The sequence below is a fragment of the Rhincodon typus genome, chromosome 15, assembly GCF_021869965.1.
Source record: "Rhincodon typus isolate 14 chromosome 15, sRhiTyp1.1, whole genome shotgun sequence".
NCBI lineage: Eukaryota > Metazoa > Chordata > Chondrichthyes > Orectolobiformes > Rhincodontidae > Rhincodon > Rhincodon typus.
This window is the reverse complement of record NC_063346.1, coordinates 39940634-39966606: the sequence shown is the minus strand read 5'-3', so window position 1 is coordinate 39966606 and position 25973 is coordinate 39940634. Positions and strand designations below refer to the sequence as shown.

Sequence of the window (25973 nt, the reverse complement as noted above, 5' to 3'; positions counted from 1 at the left end):
GTCTAGGCTCAAAACGTCAGCCTTCCTGCTCCTCTGATGCTGCTTGGCCTGCTGCGCTCATCCAGCTCTACACCTTGTTATCTCAGATTCTCCAGCATCTGCAGTTCCTACTATCTCAGTCATTTTGATTTGCTTATATTAGAGATGGGCAAACGCTGACCTTGCCAGTGGTGCTCATATCCCATGAGCATCAAAAGAGTGCATTCTATATTTTTGCTAAAGGGTCAGACAAAGTTGAACGACAATCATTTTTGGGCAAAACTCGTTTTTAAGCACGTTGTACGGTTTTGACACCAATATGTCAGTATTCAAAATAAATTATATCATTTGCTCTGCAGAACTGTTACTTGTACCCTGGCTACATGTCACACTATATCATCATCCAGATAACAAAGTACTTGCTCCCTGATGAAGGGTCCCGACCGAAAACATTGACATTCCTGTTCCTCTGATGCTGCCTGACCTACTGTGTTCCTACAGCTCCACACTGTATTGACTCTGACTTCCAGCATCTGCAGTTCTTGCTATCTCCTAAAGCACTTACCACCCTGATGTGGTCACCAGCTCCAGAATGAACTTCAAAGGTTTTGCAATATTCCAAGTCATACATAACAAGTCTTTTGAAGTTGAGTGTTATAAAGCAAGGCATCACACTAACGTTTGACGAAATCTTGCTGTGAACTTCATAAAACTTTAACAAATCCTATCGTCAAACATCACTACTGCATTAAATGCTAATTAACCCTCATTCAGATAGGACATTTTATTGCAAAGGCAATCACACCATTGCCTCAAGGCTAGTTGGTAGAGAGCACTGAAAGAAAATATATACTGATCTCTCTCTTCCCTGGAGTCGAGATCTCTTACTTCTGTCTGATCTGCACTTTAACCTTTTGGCAATTCTAGCTAATTTTCACACAATGTTCTTTAATACCACAAGCAGCTTTCATATTTATTAGATTTTTTGCTTTCCTACAAAAGGTCACAGCAACCAAATACACAGTTTTCAATTTATCAAGAACTGCAAACGATATCTTGTTTTAAAACATATATGGATACTACAGACAAAATTGCCTGACTTACTGTTAACTTGAAAATGTCAGCTTGAATGCAGATAGTTAGCAGCTAATGTAGCATTAGAAGCACTTGAGCTTTAATGCTGAGATTAGTGATCATGCTGAATCCAATAGTTTATTTGTTAATAATTTTGTCAATCTGTTAAATCTGAGAGTAGGAGAAACTGGTCAGTCACAGAATCCCTATAGTGCAAAAGCAGGCCATTCGGCCCATTGCGACCTCATTGACCCACTCAGGCCCCCACCCCCCTAATCTTATTTCCTGTAATCCTGCATTTTATATGACTGATACATCTACACATCCCTGGGCACTATGGGCAATTTATCACTGCCAATCCACCTAACCTGCACATTTTTGGATTGAAGTTGGAAACTGGAGTGCCTGGACGAAACCCACTCAGACACAGGGAGAATGTGCAAACTCCACACAGACAGTCAGACGAGGGTGGAATAGAATCCAGGTCCTTGGTGCTATGAAGCAGTAGTGCTAACCACGGAACCAACATGCCGCATTGTCCCATCACTTGTGTTCAGTTCTAGGGTCTGGCTTGTCCTTTGCAACCAGATTTTCTGCACAACTGTGCCGAAAGGAGTAAATGTCACCAACAATCTATCCTGGTCCATCCATGTCAATGCTACAGGAGGCTGAGGGAATTTGGCATGTCCACAATGACTCTTATTAATTTTTTACGAAGCATACTGTTCAGATGCATCACAGCTTGGTGTGGCAACTGCTCTGCCCAAAACCGCAAGAAATTATTGAGAGTTGTGAATGCAGCCCAGTCCATCACAAAAACTAGCCTTCCTTCCATTGCCTCCGTCCATACTTCCTGCTGCCTGGGAAAGCAGCCAACATAATCAAAGACACTCCACATCCCGGTTATATTCTCTTTCACCCTCTTCCATCAGGCAGAAGATACAACAGTTTGAAAAAAATCTGACAGATTTAAGAACAGCTTCTTCCCCACTGTTATCAGACTTATGAACAGACCTCTCATATATATTAGTGTTGATCTCTCTCTGCACCTTCTCTGTAGCTGTAACACTATATTTTGCATTCTGTTCTATTACTTATGTAAGGTATGATTTATCTGATTAGCACACTAATGAGAACAAATAGAGGTGAAAAACAAAATCAATATAAAAATGCAATAGCCCCACAAACAAACTGTTCATCTCCCACATTTCAAACTCATCTCTGGTATATTCCTGGTAATCATTAATACTGCCAATGAATTCTCTAGCATCCCAATACAAAGCCTTTCTCCGAACAGCTACCTTTCAAAGTACAAACTATAATTCAGAAGTTCTGGAGATTGTACATTTATTGATCAAGTCATAAGTGATCATTTAAATATCTCAAAGTATTAAAAGGTAAACTAAAATATATTAAAATGTTTCAATATTCACTTTATTCTAAATGAAATATTGATACCTTTAGTCAACAAATCTAACCTAGGCTTGCAACATTGGTTCATTGTATAGTCCTTCCCACTTATTCATTTCTTCAGAACTCAGCCAATAAAGTACATTTTTCAACATTCAACTTAAGCCTGAGTTTCCATTATCCAAAATCTATTTCTTAAGCTTACACAAACAACAATTCTGATATTTCAGTTCAGCTGAAAGAGCAAAATCTCATGCATCATTTAATCCAACAGTTGGACCACCGTGAAGCCCTGCATTAAATCAAAATTATTTCTACTTCACAATGCAACAGGACACACAAAATAAATAGATTACTACATGAGTAATCTTGTTCATTCCCTGATTAACCAGTCACAACTTTGAGGATAACTGTATGTGCAGATTACACTGACACCTTTTAGTTTATGAAACCAATAAAATACGATCTAAAAAAGCCAAAGATAGCACCAAGGTCATAGAAATGACAAAAACTAGGTAAAAGAACAAGCGATCATCAGCAGCCAAGTTGGTACTAAAATATCTAACAATTGTGGTAGACAGGTGGATTTGGTAGCATTCAGTTTTGAGTAGCAGGGAAGAAAAGTTGAACAAAGGGCAACTAGGGTAACAAAGACGTTAACCGGTATATTTGAAGCACGTGAATAGCAAAACAGTATTTAGAAGTGCGTGAATCAGTAGAACATTGAACTAATACAGCAAGGGTAGTCATGAGGTTTTTTGTTTCCTCTGTGCTATCCAGGATTGTAAGAGCTGCTGAAAAATCCTCCTCAAATATGGAAATAGTATTTTGGGAACAGAAACAAAACCTGTTTCAAAACTGGACAAAATAAACTGAAGCAGTGGTTTGTGTAAAAAGCAGCTGAAGTGTGAATTTGGAGAGAGTCGGGTTACTTTATGCGACCATTTAGCAGAGAGAGCAATAGGCACTCCAAATATCAAGTATTTTGTGAACCAAAAATGAAGAAAACTTGTTTTTAATTTCACTCTGGATGGGAAGGAAAGAGGGAGGGCAGGGAAATGAGATGTTGACAATTGCAAAATATTCAATTCCAGACAGAAAAACTGGATAGGTCAGATCCCTATCCATTTTTAGTGATTTTTATTTGGTTTTGCTTTTGACATTGGAGCTTGAAAAAATTCAGGAAAAATCTCAAAACAAAACTAATCATAGAATTTCAATGCTGTTCTATGTGCTATAATAGTTGGCTCTATGCTGAAATACTGCTTTGAAATGTGAAATTTTAAATAATTGGAGGCAAAATGTTGCATTACATGGAGGATCAACATGAGGTTAATGGAATGAACATGTACAAATATTACTGACCACTCCTGGCTTCAAAAAGAATTGTTTTAAATTAGGCAGATTATAACCAAGCATTATTTAGCGCTAATTTTATTTTTATCTCAACCGTGCATCCTGGATAAGGGTCAGCAAGGCCTAAGCTAATTTTCACTTTGTCCGTGATAAGCAAAGAGATTTTGTTATAAAGTATTTTATTTCTTAAGAATACCCCCAATCACTTCATAGCCACTTAGATACATTGGAAGCATGGTTACTATTGTATTAACACATTGCAAGTTCCCATAAAAGTAATGAGAATAAGATAAATTAACAAACAAACAAACAAACTGTTTTGGCAATATTGGTTGAGGATAAATATTGTCCAGGGCACACAACTCCTTTGTACTTACAAAACTATGTTCAACATTCTGATTAAACACACTTAAAATGAGACTGAAAACTAATCAGCACTGAACTGCAGAGCCAATAGGTAAAATCCCATTTACGAGAAATTAGGAAAAGGTAGCTCATTGTCACTGTCAAAGTTAATTCATTCCCCAGATTTGCCTCTGCACCACACTGATAAATCATAATTAAATGAATCGCACAATGGAAATTCACAAGATTGCAAAAATCAGTAAATAAAGCAGGGTTTTAACATTGATACCTCCCCAGTGTGATGTGATTAATTGCTACAGGGCCCTAAAATTGTATCTAAGCATCAGAAACAAAGTTTGGCAGAAATATATTTTCACCAACACAGCTAAAAACTGGTCTCAACAGGAAACGGTGTTTAAATAATCGTTGTAACAAATACGATTTGGTGTTTTTATAGGCAAGGTAAATTTCTTTCATTGAATTTAAATCACAATAAAGCGACGGTGGATGTATACGAAATGATCCACATAGTGCAACACTTGGGAATATTTTCTAGTCTTGCTCGTGCGACGCCTCCTTTAGCAGTGGCGAGACACGACAGTGACTCAGTGGAGCGCGGGTGTACAATGGAGCAATGACTCATACGGTCAAAAGAGGCATATCCTCTCACCCTCTTTCGCACCCCCAATCCCTTCCCCTCCGCATAAACAGCAGGGCAACAAGCGGGCCCTAGTGACTCCTCTCCCTCTCGTTTCCCTTTTGCTCACTGGCCGGCCCGCCAGCTGGACACGGGCTTTGCTATGGCAGCCTGAAGCCACGCACGTGTTTCCACGTTGCTGCTCTGCCAGCAACAATGTGGCAGCGGCACACGGCTGGAATCCCCTTCCCACCTCCTCCCCCACACACCATCTCCCAACACCTCCCCCAGGGACTACGCGCGGATGAACCACCTACCCCTCTCAGGGTTGGGCAGAAACCCCTGGGGCTAGCGCGCGCGGAGAGACCCCCCCGCAAAAAAAAAGTTGGCTCCACCCCTTCCCCGCGCGGGGGTGGGGGTTGGGGGTGGGGGGTGACACCGGGAAACAGCCCCTGGGGCCCGGCGCGCGGGTGGAATCCCCGTGTCTGGGCAGAAAGCCCGCGGCTGCCGTCGTTCCGGAAAAAAAACTCAACGCACAGACAGGAGCTGCGCCATTGGCCTTCCTGCAGCACCATAGCAGCTCGGGGGGGGGACAGGGAGAACGGGGGGGGGGGGTGAGATAGATGAACTGGGGGTAGGGGAAGAGAGAGAGACACACACACAGCAACGAAACGGGGCTGTCTAGTCAGCTTGGGCTTCAACTAGAAAGTTCCATTTTCACCTCTCCCACAGAGGCCCACTCCGATATCAGCTGTACTCCCTTCAATATAACCGACTTTTTTTGTACAATAAACGACAGAGGGTGGGGGCAGGGAAAGAGAAGAGAGGGGGTGTGGGAGTCGAAGAGATAGAAAAAAACAAAAACACCCCCAGTTTTGAGGGGAGAATTTTTTCCCTTATTTTGGTTGGCTTGCTGCAAGCTGAACTTACCAGAGAAAAAGGCCGGCTCTAAAGGAAGTATTTATGAAGAATGATTATTTGCGAAGTTTTAGTACGGAGTCGACCTCAGCGCTCCGACTAACGTGATACATTTCATTTGCATATTTCTTTTTTGTTTTCTGATTGGACACTGACTGCTTTCGGGGTCAGCGCCGACACGGCTGCTTTATTAGAAAGAGTTGTTGGGTTGGCCTTGGGGAGACGGTACGGTGGGGGTGACCGCTGCTTCAGGTCCCGGGAATTCGGGGTAGATTTGGGGGAAAAAGCCCGGCGGAACCGCTCGAGACGATCATGGCCGTCCCGCGGCCCGACCAATCGGCGGCGGCTTTACTAAAGGGGACGGCGGGGTTGTGGCGGGGAGCCAGCGCCGTGTGAGACGGAGCCCCTGATTGGCCGAGACGTGTCGGGAAGAGGCCGTGAAGCGACCCCTAGTGGCTGCTGCCGCCATGACAGGGGCGAAGCACCAGGAACTCGCCCCACGTCAATCAACCCCTGTAAGGTCAGCGAAGACTCATTGCTGCCAAAGGAAAGTTAAATGCTTTACAAATGGCCTGGATAAATATTAGCTTTCAAGAGATAAGGAGGACTTAGTCGGGGGTGGCAACCAAGTTCATTCCCACAGAACAATTAGAGCACTACTTCAGATACAACCCCCAAAAGAAGAGGGATAACACGGTGTAGAACACGGTGTTTCGACCCGAAACGTCAGCTTTTCTGCTCCTCTGATGCTGCTTGGCCTGCTGTGTTCATCCAGCTCTACACCTTGTTATCTCAGATTCTCCAGCATCGGCAGTTCCTACTATCGCTGTACCAAAAGAAGAGGGTTTATTTGGATGTGCAAGTGTGAAGTCTTCCTGTCTGTTCAGTCTTAAGTTCTAGCTCGATTAAACATCTTTAAATTCGCGAATTTATTTAAAAAAAGTTTCTTCTGGACATAGGCCCTAGTGATATTTTTTAGCTATTTTGTTTTGCAACGCTTTTATATCGTTGGTTTGATTTATGGTTAGGGATCAACGTTGGAAAATACAACATGAATGCTATTGTCACGATTCAAAAATTACAGAAACAATGTCGTAAGCAACGGTTCCCCTGCGTGAGTTCTCTTCAGTATCATGGCAGCAATTAGTTTCAATTGAATTCAGTGCCCCAATCAAGCAAAATGATCAAACTCGAGTCCAATTCCTGATTCATATTTCAATGTACCCTGCCCAAAAGTACAGATGAAGATTGGCCAGTGACGAAAAAGATCATGCTTGATTGCAATGACCCCAACCCAACGTTGAACATCTTGAAATCGAACCACTGTATTGACCGCCGATTATAGTTGACTCAGACTTCGAAAAGCTAAAACAGGAGATAGGCTGGAACTGTAGAGTTGTAAATTAAGGTAATTCACTGCCTATAGGAACTGGAAAGAAATTCTGTATTCCTACAGTGCCCATTTAACTCAGCACCTGTGCTACTGTCAGGTTTTAAAGGTGAGTTTTCAAAGCTAAGTCGCCTGGGTGACTTTAGATATGATGTAAACTGACTGTTTAGCAAAAATTGATCTGTTAAACTCTGGTATGACTAGGTCCTTTTTTTCATTGATGATTGAAATTAAAATTATTAGCCTCATTTGAGTAGCCATCTATTGAAATTACTCTGTGAACTGGATGCTTTTCATTGCTGTTCTAAGGTACAAACAATGGTACAACGATGGTACAACCAGAAAAGCAGTATGATTTTTGGTTCATTAATAGTAGAAACATTTTAAATTGTAGATGTTTTGAGACTGAAATACAAGACACTAATCATTGAGAAAGGTAGGCTAAGTTTAGGGATGGTCTATACATGCTGAGTTTGCCAGCAAAACCCTCATCCTCTGAAAGAATAAAAATAATTCTTGTAGTGGACAATAAGGTGTTGCAAATTCTGAAGAGCCCAAGCGCATCTAAGTAGATTTTTCTTCAGCAGTTCAGCCAGTGCCCACTCATTATGGTTATTCAATCAGGTTTGTGATGTGACTGTTAGAATCCTCGCTGATTTTTCATTGTTTTTTGGTCAACTTTGGTTTGGAGTTGTGAACTGTGAGCTAAAGATGACTTTTGGATTGTGACGAATAGCTTGTATTAAAAGGAAAACAGACCAAACCAATTCTTGCATCAGGGTTTGGGTGAAGATTTGTAGCTCGGGTGCTGGTTGTAGATGTTGGTGTGTTTGTGGAGCTGGGAGGTTTGATAGCTGACGTTTTGTCCCCTTACTAGGTAACATCCTCAGTGCTGTAGATCCTCCTGTGAAGCGCTGTTGTTCAAATTTATATGGTCTGGCTATGGTGTGGATTTCCTGTACACTTTTGTCACACGTACTGACCAGGTCTTAAACTATCTCAGCAACCACCCTAACTCTCACATGAGGAGCCTGCGTCAGGACCCTGTTCAAAAGGGCCACTACACACTGCAACACACCCGATCTGTAGAAGGAAGAAGAAGAACACCTCTACAAGGTCTTTACCAGGAATGGATACCCCTACAGATGCCTAGCCAACAGACAACACAACCAGGACACACCAAAACTCAAAACAATAGATAAAAAACACCTCAGAACTGACAGGCAGACTACTTAGACCGCTAGGAATCATGACAGCACACAAACCGGCAGCCACACTAAGACAGCAACTGACCAGAGTTAAAGACCCAATAGATACCATGGACAGGTCTACAAGATACCATGCGGAGACCGCACAAAACACCACGTGGGACAAACGGGCAGACAACTGGCAACCCGCATCCATGAACACCAGCTAGCAACTAAACGACACAACCAGATGTCCTTGGTTTCAATACACTCGGATGGACAAAACCACACTTACAACTGGGACAACAGTACTATCATTGGACAAACTAAAAAGAGGACAGCCAGTGAATTCTTGGAGGCTTGGCATTCATCTGCAGACTCCATCAACAAACACATGGAATTAAACCCGATATACTGACCGTTACAACGCACAGCCGGAACTGGCACCTACCAAAAACAGCAAAAACCAGACCATATGAATTCAAACTGGCACAAGACAACAGTGCTTTGCAGGAGGCTCCACAGCACTGAGGATGTCACCTAGTAAGGGAATGAAACGTCTGCTATCAAACCTCCCACCTCGGCGAACATACCAACATCTATGAACAAAAACAAAGTTGCTGGAAAAGCTCAGCAGGTCTGGCAGCATTTGTGAAGGAGAAAACAGAGTTAACGTTTTGGGTCCAGTGACCTTTCCTCAGAACCAACATTTTATACCAACATCTATGATTTTTTGCTCATTAGCAAGGCCGGGCCTGGAAGTTACTTGCAGATTGGTTCCTGATCAAGATTCTGCAGATACTTCATCAATGACGAAGAGCATTATGTTTAAACAGCTAGCAGAAGTTAACAATTAACAGGTCAGTACGTGATAATTGGTAACAGCAAGTCTGGAAAAGACCTAACTCAAGGAGGTGCTAGATGTTGAATGGTAAGTGGGACCTTATGGAGAGACAGTATGTCAGGACATGGTCAGTTGTTTTGGGGTTTTGGACTGTGTTTTCCGGAAGAAAAGGAATCTGCCTTTTGATGCATGAGACTGTATGAACATTGAAATCTTCCTGCTTAAACTTCTTTAAATGCTTTTAGAAGTTCAGACAGTAAAAAATAAGTTATAAATATCATTGCATTTATCTGAGTGAACAGTAACGGTGATCCTGACTGACATCTTCAGAAAGTTACCCAAGAAACCATTATCTACGCCTGTGGAAGAACACATCGTAAAAAGCAATTAAGTAATCTGACCAATTTGTTATTTTCTTTTATTGTGGACAGAAATCAGAGTTAAAGTTTTGGGTACGGTGGCCCTTCCTCAGAAATGGTAGTAGCTTAGAAAAAATTGGGTTTTATGTAGAAGATAGGGTGGGGGGAGGGAGTAAGGAGTAAATGATATGTGGGGATAGAGCCCAAAGAGAGAGAAGATCAGTTAGATAGACAAAGGATTGGATAACGATCAACCAAGGAGAGTGAATAGCTACTAATGGGGACAATTGGTGGCTAACAACAGGTTGTGTGTAATAGGCCATGTGGTAACATGGCCTGAAGTGCAGGGGTTGGGGTAAGGACCTGGGAGAAGGTGCCTCACACCCTAAAATTGTTGAACTCAATATCGAGACCAGAAGGTTGTAGAGTTCCCGAATAGAAAATGAGGTGCTGTTCTTCCAGCTTGTGCTGAGCTTTGCTGGAGCACTGCTGCAAGCTTGAGATAGAATTGTTGGCCAGGGAACAGGGTGATGTGTTGAAGTGGCAGGCAACTGGAAGCTCAGGGTCTTTTTTTGCGGACAGAACATAGGTGTTCTGCGAAGCGGTCACCCAGTCTCTGCTTTGTTTCCCCAATGTAGAGGAGACCATGATGTGAGCAGTGAATGTACAGTATCAAAAGGGCCCAACATACCTTCCAGGTGAAGCAGTGCTTTACTTGCACTTCACTCTATCTGGTCTACTGCATTCGCTGCTCACAACATCATCTTCTCTACATTGGGAAAACAAAGCGTAGACAGGGTGATTGCTTCGCAGAACACCAACGTTCTGTCTGCGAAAGAGACCCTGAGTTTTCAGTTGCCTGCCACTTGAACACACCACCTTTGTTCCCTGGCCAACATCTTTGTCTCAGGCTTGCTGCAGTGCTCCAGCAAAGCTCAGCGCAAGCTGGAAGAAGAGCACCTTGTTTTTCATTTGGGAACTCTACAGCCTTTTGGACTCGATATCAAGTTTAACAATTTTAGGGTTTGCGGCACCGTCTTCCATGTCCTTACCTAACCCCCACACTCCAGGCCTTGTTATCATATGGCCTGCTATTACACACAACCCATTGTTAGCCACTAATAGTCCCTGTTAGCAGCTATTCATTCTGATAGGCTAAATGTTATCCACTCTTTTGTCTGTCCAATTGTTCTTCTCTCTCACACACACAAACAGAAGTTGCTGGAAAAGCTCAGCAGGTCTGGCAGCATCTGTGAAGAGAAATCAGAGTTAACATTTCGGGTCTGGTGACCCTTTCTCAGAACTCTGGACCTAAAACCGGCCTGGGCACCAGACCCAAAATGTTAACTCTGATTTCTCTTCACAGATGCTGAGCTTTTCCAGCAACTTATGTTTTTGTTTCTGATTTACGGCATCTGCAGTTCTTTTGATTTCTGTTCGTCTCTCTCTTTGAGCTCTATCGCCACCTATCATTTACTCCTTGCCCCCTCCCCCCACCCTGACTTCTGCATTTAAAAAAAACTTTTTCCAAGCTACCATCAGTTCTGAATTGATTATTCAGAGTCTGGGATTGATTATTCAAAAGTCTGGTTGGGAACCATGGGGTCAATTTTTGAAGGCCTTTGAAGGTTTTAATTTTACTATGTTGTGAGTACAGAGGTAGAAAAGCTGATTTTGGTTCAGCTGTCTATCTCTATGTCACAACAGTGACTTCATGCTCACCAATCTATATTTTATACCAATCAAACCACAACTTCAAAACAAAAATGCTGGAAAACCGTGATACCTAGTGGAAACCATCAAACTAAATAAAACCTTGAACTGTGTGTTTCCAAATATTGCTATAGAAGAATAGTTACAATATCTAACAAAGCCAGGAGACAAGACAATAAAACAGCAAGGGATCTGAGGCAGATTTTTAAAGGATATAGAGAGATAGAGGTTTAGGATTTTGGCAGTCTGGGTTTAAATGACAGAAGGTGGAGTTCCAACTGTGGGTCATACATGGTAGGGGAGAATCCATAGAAGACTGGTGTTGAAAGGACTGAGAGAGTTCTTTGAGTCTAATAGGGGTGGAGGAGGTTTGGGAGGTAGGTAGTGGTAAGGCCATAAAGGAATTTCAACATGAGAATAAGTGACTAGGAACCAATGTAAATCATCAAAGGAATAATAGGTGAAAAAAATGTGGTCAGTGTAGTTGAGCTTGTGATGCATTTGATTTATTTTTGTTTTTGCTCAGTAATCCAGAGGCCTAGACCAATGATATGAAGATATGAGTTCAAATCCCACAAAACAGCTGGTGAATACAATAAACAAATGTTCAAAAATGAAAAAATAGTCTACTAACCAATAGCGGTAACTCTGAAGGTGCCCAATTGTCATAAAAAGCCAGCTGCTTCACTTATCACCGTCAGGGAGGGAATTCTGACCTGTGATGCCAGATGCTTAGCAATGAGGCTCCTAATTAGCTTCCATCTGAACTGGCCTAGCAAGCTCCTCATTTGCATCAAACAGTTATGAGGACAATTACAATAAAACCAGCATTGTCCTATACAGTAAACATGACAAAGGCGCATTTAGACCAGTGAAGCAATAGCCTGGTATACATATGCTCATAGAATCGTTTCTTACATCCCAGACTCCTCTGTCACTATCCCTGTCGTATCCAGTACCACCACTGTGCCTGACTCAAACGACTGATGTCACTGTGGAATATCATTGAGAAGGACTGGCCTTGGAATTCCCTTACATTGACTCTGGATCGTTTGAAGTCTCATGGCAACTGGTCAAATAATGAGAAAGAGAACTCCTGCAAATTACCTTCCCATAGCCAAGCCATAGGCCAAAGCCTGATCAAAAGAAACATATGAGAGTATGGCATGAGCATCATCAACTATGACATAGAACAATATGTATGCCAAACATTGGAAGTGGCGAGTTATAGAGCCATGTGATCTCACAAGCAATGGATCAAATCAAAGTACTGCAGCTATGCCACATTAAATCATGAATGGTAATGGACAGCTAAACAACTAACAACCAGAGGAGGCTCCATGAACATCATCTTCCTCAATGATGAAGGAGCCTAACACTTGAGTGTTAAAAATAAGGCTATACCATGAACAACGACTTCAGCTAGAACGGTCAACTCATCAGCCTCTCCCTGATCCCAAGCATCACAATAACAAGACCAATCTATTTGATTTACTCCATGTGACATCAGCAAATAACTGAGATATGGCCAGTATCCTGAATGTGATGTATAAACCTAGTGCTCCTGAACATGCCATACCTCTCGGTAAATGGAATTACCGCTGCTACAACACTGATCTCTAGATGTTTCCTAATCGACGTGTTCAGACATGTTATCACAGTCCTCTGGAGCAGGTAGGACTTGAACCAGGCTCTGGTCCAGAGGTAGGGACACTACCACAACCACAACCACAACCACAAAAGGGCCCTTAACACTGACTAATACCCAACATTGTGGTAAACAGCCTGTTTATGTTCTGTTCACAGAAAGAAAGACAAATCCGATCCACCCAATCAGCCTACTCATTAACAAAAGTGAAGGAAAGTGACGTTGATGGTGCTAACAAGCCCCCAATAAACTTGCCAATAAACTAGTCACTGGTCCTTAATTTGATTCTGTCAGGGTTACATACATCTAGATTCCTTTATAGCCTTGGTATAAACACGGACAAAGGAGTTGAATTCTGGAGGCGAGGTGAGAATGACTATCCTTGACATCTATGTAATCTTTGACCAAGGCTGGGATCAAGGACTAATAGGATTGAAATTAATGTGAAACAGGAGAACATGCCCTGCAGAGAGGGAGATGATTGTTAAAGGCAAAACATCTTAAGGTTTTGGAGTGGATCTGTAGCTCGGGTTGTGGGTGTTGAGGTTGGTTGGCTCGCCGAGCTGTTTTGTTTTTCCGCAGATGTTTCATTACTGTGCTGGGTAACATCCTCAGTGCAGCCTCTGATGAAGCGTCGGTGTGTTTTCCCGCCTGGTTTTTACTCACACATCCCAATCCACATGGACAAGGAGAACGACAACGAAACGTCTGCGGAACAACAAAACAGCTCGGCGAGCCAACCAACCTCAACAAAACATCTTAACCCTGGGACATCACTCAAGGATTCTTCAGGTCCAGATGCTTCTTCAATAGTGCTTTGTTGATCATAAATTTACAAATACTGATGTTCACTGATGATTCTAGTGTCCAGTGTTTGGACAATGAAGTCCATGCCCACAGGCAACAAGACCTGATAGCAGGAGTGGTGCAGGGTAGTCAAATCAGGTAGCAGATAGTCTGGGTTAGTCACTGACAGCAGGACATGACTAAGATGACTAACTGGATCACATAATAGGTCCAAGTCACTCATGTCAGTATAAGAAACTGTTCTTTGAAGGACATGGACTCACATCTGCCTGTTGGCTTAATCTTTCCAGGCAATTACCATGCATATATATAGGACAGGACTTATAAAGGATTCTGATGCTCTAAAGTGGTGGATGTAGCCAACTTGTGGTGCTGTGGTAGTGTCCCTACCCTTGGACTGCAAAAGTCCCATCTGCTCCTGAGGTGTGTAATAACATCTCTGAACAGGTTGATTAAAAAAAAATACAGTGGCAGACAACTCAACATTCACTGCTATTGGTATTGGAATTAATAGTCAAATGTCCCACTGTGTCTTAATATTCCATGTCACTAATTTTTCTTGCAGCAATATCAATTTGTATGCCAGTTACTCAAACAGTTCAGTATGCATACCTGTTTGGAGTAGTTAATACAAACTGGGAATCTAAATTAAATCAGTAAGGAAACTATAATCAATATTACGATTAAATAAATTGCACAGAGGGCAGGATGGGCAGTTCACCTGTTAAGTTAATAAGCATGAGTAAATCATGTTTTATTGGAAGAGTTTTAGCTATCACAACATGTGAGTCACAATAGGAACAATGTTCAGATATTACTACTCACAAAAAATTCAGTTTGACCTAAAGTCATAGAGTTATACAGCACGGAAACAGACCCTTTGGTCCAACTCGTCTGTGCTGACCAGATATCCTAAACTGATCAGCATTTTGCCCATATCCCTCTGAACCCCTCCTATTCATGTATCCATCCAGATGCCTTTTAACTCTTGTAATTGTACCCGCCTCCACCACCTCCTCTAGGAGCTTGTTCCATATACACACCCCTTTCTGCGTGAAAAAGTATAGCAGAAAGGTAGGAAAGATGTTGTTAAACTTGAAAGGGTGCAGAAAAGATTTACAAGGATGTTGCTGGGCCAGGAGGGTCTGAACAATAGAGAAAGGCTGGAATTTTTCATCTCCAGAGCATCGGAGGCTGAGGGGTGACCTTGAGGTTCAGAAAATCATAAGAGGCATGGATAGGGTGAATAGCCGAGGTCTTCATCTACAGTTTTCTGGTAGTCAGTTACTAGGCCAGCTAAACTTTTGGAAAGAATGAATCAGTATCCAACTGAAGTTCATCAACAGTGAGATTGTTATGCAGCTATATTTACATCCGTAAGAATAGTATTTATTACAACAAATGTTATGTTTTTTATGCATAAATGTTTGTTTTCTGTATTTCTGAAATTATGCAGTTGTAAAATAGGTTGTAAACAGTTGTCAAAAGCTTGAGGTTCCTTTGTGTTTAATGTTGTGCTTTGGTTTAGTTCTCTTGCTATTCGCATCTATTTCATTACAATGTCTTGTGTACTTCTACCCTGATATGTGAACTTTTTAAAAATTGCAGAAACAAGTAGAAAAATAAATTTGTGCATTCTAAACTACCAGAGGTTGGGGAATGTATTTCCGCTGTATGGGTTCATTTTTTTTTGGTTATTAGTGGCTTCACTAATTAACCAACCTGGGAAATTATGTATCTGTAATTCATCCCTAGTCATTTTCTTCTGTTTTCAAAAAAAATTAATTGAGCACTTACTTTTTAAGAAGGATGTTTGTAGAGAGTGAATGGAAAGCTGGGATAGCAGCTCCCTGACTTGGACGAATGCTCATCACATCAGTCAGTAATCAGTATTTCCACATGAACTAACCATAACAATTTATAAACAAAGTTCTCAATTCTGTGCAGCAGTGTCCTACTGCAGTTTTGTTTTCCACAGAATTACAACCCCTGCTGCTGACTTAACTCCACCAATAGCCGGAAAATTTGCCCTTGGAATCTCTTTAACCTCTTCATATATCTGACAGCAGAATAATAGATGAACGATAGCTGTACTATCTACTTGAAAGTTGGAATATTTAATCAATGCCCAAATTCTCAGTTCAATAATTCCAATAAATACCGTTCTTGTGAAAGTGAACTGTTGTGATTGAGGAATGCTTAGTACAATGTTATATTAAATACAAATCTTAGGTGCATTTAGAGTTATGCGACACTAGAGCACTGAGGAAATCAAATGCCTGTTCATTTCTGGGTAATGTTTAAAAATGTAACGTTAAGTGAAAAACTAAGAACCCTCTGTTGTCGAATGCAAGAAAGTAAGAAAATGATTAAACTCAGTCATCAGTTACAAAATATATTACACAGACCTGGAAGTGAGTTGCCTGTTTTATTTCAGCCAGGAGGAGGGGAAAGGAAGTTTAAATGAGATGACAAAAATAATTAAAACTTTGCAAGGTTACTGCAAGGCAGGCGTATTTCATCATCAGTGTATTTTGTGCAATAGAAACCCTTCAAGTAAAAAGTGCAAACAATCGTCGTTTTATTAAATGTTGTATTTTCTTCTCAATTATGCTCTCTTTCCATCTCCTGCATGAATGATTCCCTGACTGGAGTATAATTCCATTGGAAATGTTTGCCTTCTGGCTGTGATTTTATGTATGAATCATATCAGCAAGCTATGAAATTCAGATAGTGCCATTATCTGACAGTCCTAAAATCCCAGCAGAGGTGATTCAGAGCAATCAGAGACAGGAATGTTGGCTAATTAGTTCATGGATACTGAAGCCAATTGTAATGATCCCATGATTCTGTTCTCGCATCAACTAAATTGATACAGATCTGATCTATAATACCCACATTTTGGTGGACCTTATAAATGGTTTTGGGGGTTGGTTAGATGCTGTAGAGTGTCATGCAAAATAAGGTGAACAGTGAGAGTTCAATCTCTCTACCAACTGTTGTTTTGTGAAATCCTGCCTTCTCACCCTACCCATGCTTGTGGAGGGTTACTCAAACAATTGTCTCTCTTGAATGGAAAAAGACACTTACGGTACTTTGTGACTGATAACTCCATGCTGCAAATGGCTCCCTTACTTCAAGTAGCAGTTCCCTATATTTCAAAGAAGCCATTGCCAAACCTCCTCCGCACCTCGACATGAAAGCAACCACAGAACCACTGTCCTTGCAAGTTACTCGCCTATGTCCCAGCTTCCACTCCAAATACATTGAAAGTGTTGTTACCACCTGAATTCATGACCACCTTTTCAGCAACAATATGAATTTTGCCAGAGCATCAGAATGACCGAAGCCAAAATCATAATTGATTTCTTTGAATATGACATGGTGTATTAGTGCTCTTCCTTTCCCCTAATGCCTTAACATGTTTAGTCACACATCCTTTTTGAAGATCTTCCTCTGTTGTCCAGCAGATTAGTCTTCCCTTACTTGGATCCAATCCAAATTATTTGACTAATTGCTGGGCAATTCCAGCAATAGTTCTTGCCCTAAATCATTGTCTCCAGAATCCATGCAGGATCTATCTCTATCCCCCTTTTTTACATTTTGATTATGCTCTTTGGCCACATCACCCATAGATTTGGATTCAGCTTCCACATGCTCTCTAAGAACAGTCCCTCTAACTGTACACGACTTCTCTCAACTTCCAATGTATCTGTGATATCAGACTGCTTGTGTGTTATTCATACCTGGTTTAGCCAGTGTTTCTTCCAAATATTACTAAACTAAAGCCATTGTTCTCTGTCCTCCCACAAATTCCACATTTCAGTTGTCACTGATTTGATTTCCTTCCTTGGCCAATGGGAAGCTCTGGGACTAGAGTCAGCCACAATTTAAAAATGTACAGGCAACATGGCTCCTTTATTAAAAAAGCTTTTTCAGACTTGCTGCATGCAGACTCTGTCTCCAAGTTCAATTCTCTATGTTAGCTTCAACAAAATGTGCAAGATTACAAATTTAAAAAAAAAACTGTATTACATCCCCCTCTTTCTTAGTAGATGAGTAGATTGTTTCAATTATTTGTTTCCAAAACGTAAACTATAAACCTAAGCATAAATAGAACATTCAGTGAATTACATATTCTAGCTTTGTATTCATTTGCTGCTGCACTTGGTTGTAGATGAGATGAAAAGTTTGTTGACCAACTGAAAACAGTTCAATTTGTAACATGGTATGGTAGACGTTTTCACTCCATGAATATAATGGTGTATAATGTTAACTGTAGTCTCATTTAACTCATGTTCTTCATCTGAGATGTTTGACATGGAAATGGCATTCACTGCTAATGAATGATGTTTTGGTAGTGGTGTGCTTTGAAGAATGACATTTTATGTAATGATTTGTGAACTGTGCTTAGCAGTAATCAATGATACTTTTTGTGTTGGTTACAATAAATGGCTGGATGTCACGAGGGTTTGCTTAATTTCTAACATGAGCATCATGTTTCACAAAATTTTTTTCTTCTCATAAGTGAGAGGTTCTTAGGTCCAGAAACCGCCAGAGACAGCCGTAATTAAAGGTGACTTGTTTATTGAAACAGATTCTTCAGACTCTGTCTTTCTCTTGCAATGTTCCTCTGTTAGTACGATTATGTATAGTATCTTCAAGTGAGCAATATGTACAACATTGCACGTTAAAAAAAAACTAGAGCACTATGGCCATTGACTCCTGTTGAACCAAATAGTTTGTTAACTTGACACCTACCTCACTATGCTTCTGACCCTATATGCTCTCTGTAGTGATTGGAACTGGATTGACCTCTTTAACGACGAGGTCATTGATTGGGGTTGTTAACCTGGGCTAATCAGCAAAGCCCTGGCTGACTAAATAACTAGGAGATGAGAATCTCCTCAGTTCAGGCGACTGATTTTGAACTGGCTGACCACAGCCAGTGTACTGTGCACAAGTAGATAAAGAGAGTCTTGGTGACAGGATACTGGCGTCTGTGCAGTTATTTCAGTGGTGACGAGTGAGAACAGGATGTGCCTGAAGAACATTTGTTTGCTATAGTCACCTTGGAGTTGGGTAAGCATTTCTGGCATCATGCTTTTATTTGGGAAGCTTGACTCGTTTGATCCCGCTGTTGGAGGCTAGGCCCAGTATGTGGAAAGAATGCAATATTTTTTCTAGGAAAATGACATTGGTGCAGATGAAAAGCAATGATTTATTTCAGAACACCCTTCCCCTCCCCCTTTTCTGATGAAGGGTCTAGGCCCGAAACGTCAGCCTCTCTGCTCCTATGATGCTGCTTGGCCTGCTGTGTTCATCCAGCCTGCACCTTGTTGTCTCAGATTCTCCAGCATCTGCAGTTCCTACTATCTCTGAATAATTCTTCTGACTGCTTGTGGACCTGCAGCATTCTTGGTTAAATGGGGCTTAACTTTTCCAGATGCACCAGACACGAAAACCTTCTATGAGTTGACAGAGCTGGTTAAAGTATATTATGACCCCACACCTCCTCTAATTCTGAGACACTACTGGTTTTATTCGGCTGTTGGAGAACCAGGGGAGTCCGTATTGGGATTTTTGACGAGGTTGAGACGACTGGCAGAGGCATGTGGTTTTGAATAAATACTGAATGAGATGCTGAGAGACTGTTTGGTATGTGGGATTAATGACATAACCATGCAGAAGCACCTACTAGCTGAAGCCTAACTGGACTTCAAACAGGCACTACAGCTGGCCTTGGCTTAAGAAAACGCAGTGAGTGGAGCATGGGAGCTGCAGGACATCCCAATGGAAGTGGTCACCCTCACCTCCAACTGAGCTTGGGGAACACCACTGGAGTGTAGGCAATCACAGGGCCTCACACAGGGCATATCCTGAGCAGAGGGACCCTAGGCCAACCCACAGCAGAACCCCACAACAAAGCACAGCCTCGGCCAAGTGGCTAAAATGTTCTTCAGGATCTGGGTCGGCAAACCATTGTAGTTGCTGCCGGCATTTGGACTGGAGACGGCAAAGGAGTCCTACAAGGCCTGACTTGAGTAAGAAAACTCGTAGGCTGGTACCCAGAGAGTGTACACTCTGGAAAGTCCTCCTACATGTGTGTTAGAACAATTAAATTGCATAGCTACATCCATATCGGAAACGATTAAAATTAATGTTTGGTTAAATGACCATTCAATTCCTATGGGGGTCGATACCAGCGCAGCTGTATCTGTGGTTGTAGAATTGGTCTTGAACAAGATTTGCTCAGGACTCCAACCTTTAAGTTTGCACAAGACCTCGGCCAGACTGAAAACGTACACTGGGGAAGTGTTGCAGATTAAGGGTACTACCTCAGTTCCATTCTCCTATGAGAAGCAATTGGTGCAGTTACCACTGATCGTAGTAAAAGGCTCAGGGCCAAGCCTATTGGGGCAGAATTGGCTGAGAAAGATTCACCTGGATTGGCTCAACATTTTTCAATTAGAAAATGGCTGCCTCTGTGAAGTCCTGGTGAAATACCCAGGAATATTTCAGGAAGGTCTCAGCACTATCAAAGGGGCCAAACCACCTTACATGTTGACCAGGAAGTAATTCCAAGATTTTGCAACGTCCACCCAATGCCATTTGCCTCTACACCATGCCTTCAGCCATTAAGGCTGTATATTCTACAATTCCCTAAATCACTCTGCCACTCCACCAGCCTATCCTATGAGGTGCAGTGACCCTCAGGTTAAACTCACTAACAGTTGTCCTTCTCTAATGAGAGAGCAGTGCTATGGTCCTTGGGGATTATGGCAACTTTACTTTTTTTAAAGATGCATCTTAAAACTCACTTCTTTATTCACAGCCAATGCTTACTTCCAAAGAGTCCATTTTCTTGATTCTGCACGTGCAAAGTGTCTTGGAATGATTTTCTCCATTAAAGCCGCAATATAAATGCAAGTTGTTTTATTGTATGTTTCAGGGAATTTGCTTGACCTTAACAACATTAGTAGCTCTAAAGAAACAAGCAAATATGAGAATTTCACTAAAAGAGAAATTTTGCATGTATTCTGTTGCCATTTCGTGAAGCATTTAATTTTTTTTTACAATCCAACAGTCACACTGCATACCATGAAGAACTGAACAACGTACTGCAAACACAGTAAGACTGCTACTTATTATTTTTCCATTTATTTCCTAAAATGCTTACTTGACTAAGAAAACGTTCTCCAATTCAACTTTATTACAATTTTTAGTGAACTACCTGCTTATATTGTGGAAATGTTACAGCAGGCATCATCTCCAATTTTGCAATATGCATCTTCAGGATGTAGTTCCTCTTAATCACTTTTAATACATAAAATTATTCAGCTTCAAGATGGTTACATTAATCAAAAGCAACAGAACTGCAGGTAACTTCAATGCAAGATCGAGGCAGACCACTTCATTTATAAATTAGGTACTTTTCAGCACTCTGACTTTATGTTGGCTTGAATAGTTTCACACCAAGGAACATATTACCTTAAAGCAGATGTAGGCCATTCTGTTCTTTGACCTTGCTCTGCCATCAAAGCGATGATGGTTGATCTGGTTGTGAGTTCAATTGTATTGCTTCCCCTACATAACCCTGACTTCTTTGTTAATCAAAATTATCCTCAAGTAACATCAATAGCTCAGCGTCCACTGTTTTCTAGGGAAGAGAATTCTGTCCTACAAGGGGAAACAGCATTTGAGTTCACCATGTCAAATCCATTTAATATTATGTGATTCAGTAGGATCACCACTCGTTTTTCTAACCACCAATGGGAAAGGCCCAACCTGTCAACCTGACTTTATAAATTAAGCTGTTCATCCCAGGAATGAGTTGAGTGAACCTTCTTTAAACTGCTTCTGATGCAATTATATCCTTTATTAAATAAGGAGACCGAAGTTGTATATAGTACAGCCAAATGTGGTCACACCATGGCCCACAGCTATAGGAGAACATCCTAATTATAGTTCCATTTTCTCCCTGACAGGAAATGCTGGTTCTTTGCAGCTATACTTGTTTTCTTGGAGAGATAGGAAGGGAGAAGGAAGATTAATGCACTTTAGACCTCTGAACACTGCGGGCAGTCTGTATCCAAGCTACAGTTTTCATACTTTCTTTTCCTAGTTGATATCTGCTCTGCTTTGCCAATTATTTTTTGTGTGCCTCTTTCTACTTTGCTTTTTCTTCTGCCTCAGCTATTCATTTGGGCATTGTGTCTCGCAACTTGTCTTTCAGTTCTTTGATTACATGGAGTAGGCATTCTGTCGTCTCAGTCAAATATCACTTCTCTTATGAAATCATCTCTGCTTTCCCATTTAACTTTGTGTATGTTTCTGTGCATAATCTTTGTTCTAGTCCTTCTTTACATCTGGTATAGTTTTACAGTCATTGTTCCCATGGTTTAAAAGAAATATCTCATATGATGGAAAGGCCAGCAGTTGTTTCTCACTTTCAGCTATCCTCAAGAAGATGAAGGTAATGATGAGCAGTTATTGAACTATTGCAATCCATTAGGTGTAGGGCACACCCACAGCTCTTAGTTAGGGAGTTCCAATGCTTTTTTAATCCAGTGGTGAAGTCAAGATAGTGTGAGGTTTGGAGGGAAGCTTGCAGGTGGCAAAGTTTCCTTGTGATTGCCTTTCAAGGAGGTGGAATTCATGGGTTTAGAAGGTGCTGTTGAAAGCAACTTAATGATTTGCTGCAGTGAATCTTGTAGCAGATACACATTAACACCTCTGTGTCTAGGTGCTGCAGGCACTGAACTGTTAAACTGATGGATGAGATGCTGATCAAATGGGCTTTTTTATCTCGGATTTTGTTAAGCTTCTGAGTGTCGTTAGAGCTGTACTCATTCAGCCAAGTCAAGAGTATTCTATCGAATCCCCAACCTGTACTGAAGAAGGATGAGTACTAATATCAGTCGGGTTAACATTAAATTGCTTGGTGGTCTTAAATCTTGATAGTTGTGATTTCTTCCTGGAATGATGTGCTACTTGACCAAGGAAGGATTTGGCGATATTATTCAACAAATGTAACAATAGAGTCATAGAGTTATAGAGATGTACAGCACGGAAACAGACCCTTCAGTCCAACTGGTCCATGCTGACCAGATATCCTATATAAATCCAGTCCATTTGCCAGCATTTGGTCCATCTCCCTCTAAACCCTTCCTAGTCATATACCCATCGAGACGCCTTTTAAATGTTGTTATTGTACCAGCCTCCACCACTTCCTCTGGCAACTCATTCCATACACGCACCACCCTCTGCATGGAAAAGTTGCCCTTTAGGTCCCTTTTAAATCTTTCTCCTCTCACCTTAAACCTATGCCCTCTAGTTTTGGACATTGCTACCCTGGGGAAAAGACCTTGGTTATTCACCCTATACATGCCCCTCATGATTTTATAAACCTCAGCCTCCAATGCTTCCGGGAAAATAGCCCCAGTCTATTCAGCCTCACCCTATAGCTCAAATCCTCCAATCCTGGCAAAATTCTTGTAAACTTTTTGTGAACTCTTACAAGTTTCACAACGTCCTTCCGATAGCAAGGACACCAGAATTGAATGCAGTATTCCAAAAGTGGTCTCACTAATGTCCTGTACAGCTGCAACATGACCTCCTAACTCCTATAGTCAAAGCACTGACCAATAAAGGCACTTCTTGCAGTAAATTCCCCTTTCAATCAAACACAATGGGAGGAAATGGCCTAGTGGTATTATCACTGGTCTGTTAATCCAGAGACCCAGATAAAATTCTGGGGACCTGGGTTTGAATCCCACCATGGCAGATGGTAGAATTTGAATTCCATAAATATCTGGAATTAAGAACCTAATGATGACCATGAATCCATTGCTGATTGTCGGAAAAACCCATATGGTTCACAAATGTTCTTTAGGGAACAAAACTGCCATCCTAACCTGGCCTGGCCTACATGTGACTCCAGATCCACAGCAATGTGGTTGACTCTTAACTGCCCTCTGGGCAATTAGGGATGGGCAATAAATGCTTGCCTCGTCAGCATCGCCCTCATCCTGTGAATGATTAAAGGAAAAAAAAATAACATTCTATTAGTTTTCCTGATTACTTGCTGTACCTGTTTACTAACAATGTATAATTTGTCCCTGATAACACCAAAATCTTCCTGCATTGCAGAACCTACGGTTAGATAATATGCTTTATTATTCTTTCTGCCAAGATGGATAATTTCACAACTTCCCACATTGCACTCCATTTGCCAGACCTTTGTCTACTCAATTGATCCATCTCTATCCTTTTGTAGGCACTTTATTTCCTCTTTGTAACTGACTTTCCTAAATATCTTTGTGACATCAGCCAAATGTAGCTACTGTACCTTTGGTTCCTTCATTCAAATCACTCATATAAATTGTGAAGAGTTAAGGCCCTGACGCTGACCCTATAGCATGCTTCTCATGACGTACTGCCAGCCTGAAAAATACCCATTAAGTCCTATATTCTGCTTTCTGTTAGCCGATCAATCTTATATCCATGTCAATATGTTACCCCATACCCTAAGCTTATATTTTCTACAATAACATTTTGATGTGACACCTTACTAAATGCTTTCTGGAAATCTAAGTACAGGAGTTACTTTTTTAGAGAACTCCAATTAGTTAGTTAAATATGATTTCCCTCTGACAAAACCATGCTGGCTTTGCCTGATGTGCACAGTTATAATGTCTTTAATAATAATTTTGAACATTTTCCCACGGCAGTTGTTAAGCTAACTGGTCTGTAGTTGCCTGCTATCTACCTCATTTGAATAAAGGATTCATATGAGAAAATGGCTAATCCAAAGAAACCTTCCTGAATCTAATGAGCTTTCAGAAACTAAAACCAACATATCGGTCTCTTCTGCTGTAGTGGTAGTATCCCTACCTATGAGCCACATTGCCCAGGTTCAAGTCCCAACTGCTCCAAAGGTGTAAAATAACATCTCTGAACAGTTTGATTTAAAAAAAATACATCAACTGTCTCACTGGCTGCTAATTTTAAGACCCCAGGACAAAATCCATCAGGAGCTGGGGACTTGTCAACTCACATTTCCAACAATTTACTCAGTATGTCTTCCCTGGTAATTATCTTGTTCCTCCCTCCTTTTCAATTCCTGAATTACGGCTGAAGTGGAGAATTCCATTATTTAATCCTGCAATACCCTGAAACCCATCAATAATGTTTGTGCTATAATGATGTGGGTCAGTCCACTTGAAAAGGCCATTAAGGCAGTCCAAGCTTCCCTTATGCCGTGGTGCTTTTTGACAGATTGCATGAAGTTCCTCTGTGGAGGATTAGAGTGGATCTAAGCAGAAAGTGGATCACGCTTTCTGCTTAGAGATTAGTAACCTTTTTACTGTGGAGGACTTTCATCTTCTCAGCAGGGTTCCTACTAATTACTTAGTCTATGGTGGTATAGTTTATTTACGTATTGATGACGCTCCAACAAGTGTGTCACAGGGAACAGCAAACAAAGATTCTAGCAACAGCAAAGCTGTCAATTAATTTCTGATGAAGGGTCTAGGCCTGAAACGTCAGCCTTCCTGCTCCTATGATGCTGCTTGGCCTGCTGTGTTCATCCAGTTCTGCACCTTGTTATCTCAGATTCTCCAGCATCTGCAGTTCCTACTATCTCTGAATTAATTACAAGTGGCTGGGTATAGATAAGCCTGGCCAAAGGTGTGGCTAGCATACTGCAGGACTTAGCTATAACACAGTGTGGAGCTGGAGGAACACAGCAGGCCAGGCAGGATCAGAGGAGCAGGAAAGCTGACATTTCATGTTGGGACCCTTCTTCAGAAATGGGCTTGACTAGTAATGAAGAGAAGGTAGTAAAAATGTAGTAAGTATAACTGGTGGAGGTGTAAGAAGGGTGGCAGTGGCTGTTACATCCATTGTGGTTTTGTTGGCCAGTCTCTGTATTTTCTGAGACTGTTGATATATCAGGTGGAACAGATAGGAATTATGCCTGTTAAAGAATGCATCCCTTCTGTAGAACCTAACTGAACTTCTCCCTTGCATATGCTTCAATTAAATCTTAGCTGACTTGACTTATGCAGACTCAAGAGTGATGCTTTTGCACCACATCATATCTTGTGCACAGATTGTGGAGGGTCATGAGGTGAAGCACCCTCTGTAGAATTCCTAGCCTCTCATCTAAATCTCCAAATAATATAAATACCAGGTCCAGCTGAGCCTCTCTTCAATTCTACCCCACGTTATTCAACAATATCCACTCATAAAACATTTTCAATGATTAAGATCAGAATTGTATAATTGGGCATTTGTTAGACA

At 41.3% G+C, this 25973-nt stretch overlaps 1 protein-coding gene and 1 long non-coding RNA gene across 5 annotated transcripts in view; one reads left to right on the top strand and one right to left on the bottom strand.

The window, feature by feature from the left end:
* Positions 1 to 25973, bottom strand: part of chd9 (chromodomain helicase DNA binding protein 9) — a 459302-nt gene that overhangs the window by 241668 nt on the left and 191661 nt on the right. The window lies entirely within an intron of this gene.
* Positions 6195 to 25973, top strand: part of LOC125484933 — a 74923-nt gene continuing 55144 nt past the window's right edge. The window contains exons 1-2 of the long non-coding RNA XR_007263725.1: positions 6195 to 7218; positions 20755 to 20799. This is a non-coding gene — a long non-coding RNA (uncharacterized LOC125484933). The remainder of the gene's footprint in view (positions 7219 to 20754; positions 20800 to 25973) is intronic.